Consider the following 1,833-nt stretch of genomic DNA (forward strand, 5'->3'; position numbering starts at 1 on the left):
GCTCGGTGGCTAGAGTTCGTAGAGACTTTTCCGTACATCATCAAATACAAGAAAGGAAAAGAAAACATTGTAGCCGATGCACTTTCGCGTCGACACGCTCTCATCACCACCATGGACGCTAAAGTTTTAGGGTTTGAACACGTGAAGATTGCTTATCTAGAAGATACCGACTTTGGATCCATCTTCAAGGAGTGTGACAAGGCAGCTTTCGGACCCTACTACAAGCATGACGGCTACTTATTCCGAGATAAGCGACTATGCATACCCCAAGGATCGATGCGGGAGCTTATCACCCGAGAAGCACATAGTGGAGGACTCATGGGCCATTTTGGAGTAGACAAGACCATGGCTATACTTGCGGAACATTTCTTCTGGCCACATATGAGGAAAGACGTCGAACGATTTTGCGCAAAATGCATCACTTGCCTCCGCGCTAAATCCAGGTCACACCCCCATGGTTTATATATGCCTTTACCTATTCCTAATGCTCCATGGGAGGATATTTCTATGGATTTTGTTTTAGGTTTGCCAAAGATTCAACATAAAGACTCCATCTTCGTGGTAGTCGATCGATTCTCAAAAATGGCGCATTTTATACCATGTGACAAGACCAATGATGCAACTCAAACCGCCGATCTATTCTTTAAAGAAGTAGTGCGCATACACGGAGTGCCTCGAACCATTGTCTCCGACCGAGACACCAAGTTCATGAGCCATTTTTGGAGGACGTTATGGCGAAAACTCGGAACCAAACTCCTTTTCTCCACCACTTGCCATCCCCAAACGGACGGCCAAACCGAGGTTGTAAACCGTACTCTATCAACTTTACTTAGAGTAACGGTCGGTAAGAACCCTAGAAACTGGTTGGAATGTTTACCGTACATTGAATTTGCTTATAACCGAGCTACTCATTCCGCTTCTAAGTTTTGTCCTTTTGAAGTTGTTTACGGCTTTAAACCATTAACCCCGCTGGATTTAGCACCACTACCCCCGGGATCACGAATCGATCAAGACGGTAAACGCAAGGCGGAATTGGTTCAAAAGCTACATCAAACCGTTAAGGAGAACTTGGAGAAAAAGACGGAAAAATACAAGCAACGGATGGACAAGAACCGCAAAGAAGTCATCTTTGAACCCGGCGATTGGGTTTGGTTACACTTGAGAACCGAGAGGTTTCCAACGAAGAGAAGTTCCAAACTATCCCCTCGCGGCGACGGACCTTTCAAGATAGTCGAACGAATCAACAACAACGCTTACCGGCTAGAACTCCCAGGTGAGTATAACGGGTCTAAAAGTTTCAACGTCACTGACTTATCTCCTTTTGATATAGGACGACCAGTTCTGAGGCCAGAACATTTTCAAGAGGGAGGGGATGATGAGGACATAGGACCGGACATCGACGAGTGCTCGACGGACGGCCACGACCCGGTAACGAGTGACCCGACACCAACAATCCCGACGGTCATAGCTGGACCAATGACCCGTTCACGGACGAGGAAGCTAAGAGAAACATTCAATGAAGGAGTTGAGGCCCTGATCAACGCAACCGGCCAAACGGATATTCTATCGGCCGACCCTCGACCTCCGGACGCGAGTGGAAGCCTCAACAAGTTCCATCGACCCAACGATGGAGAACAGACCAACCGAGGTAAGTTTCATCGACCAAGTCCATATTTTAGGACTAACGATCGAGCCGGTTTTGCAGGAAACCCCCTAGAAGCACGAGTCGATCGAGCATCGTCACCCGGCATCGACGACACGAACGCCCGAACGATCGACCCGGACGACCCACCACCAAACATCAAGGGATTCGAGATTCATCAACAAAGTGCT

This window comes from Capsella rubella, unplaced genomic scaffold (genome assembly GCF_000375325.1).
Source record: "Capsella rubella cultivar Monte Gargano unplaced genomic scaffold, Caprub1_0 scaffold_26, whole genome shotgun sequence".
Taxonomy (NCBI): domain Eukaryota; kingdom Viridiplantae; phylum Streptophyta; class Magnoliopsida; order Brassicales; family Brassicaceae; genus Capsella; species Capsella rubella.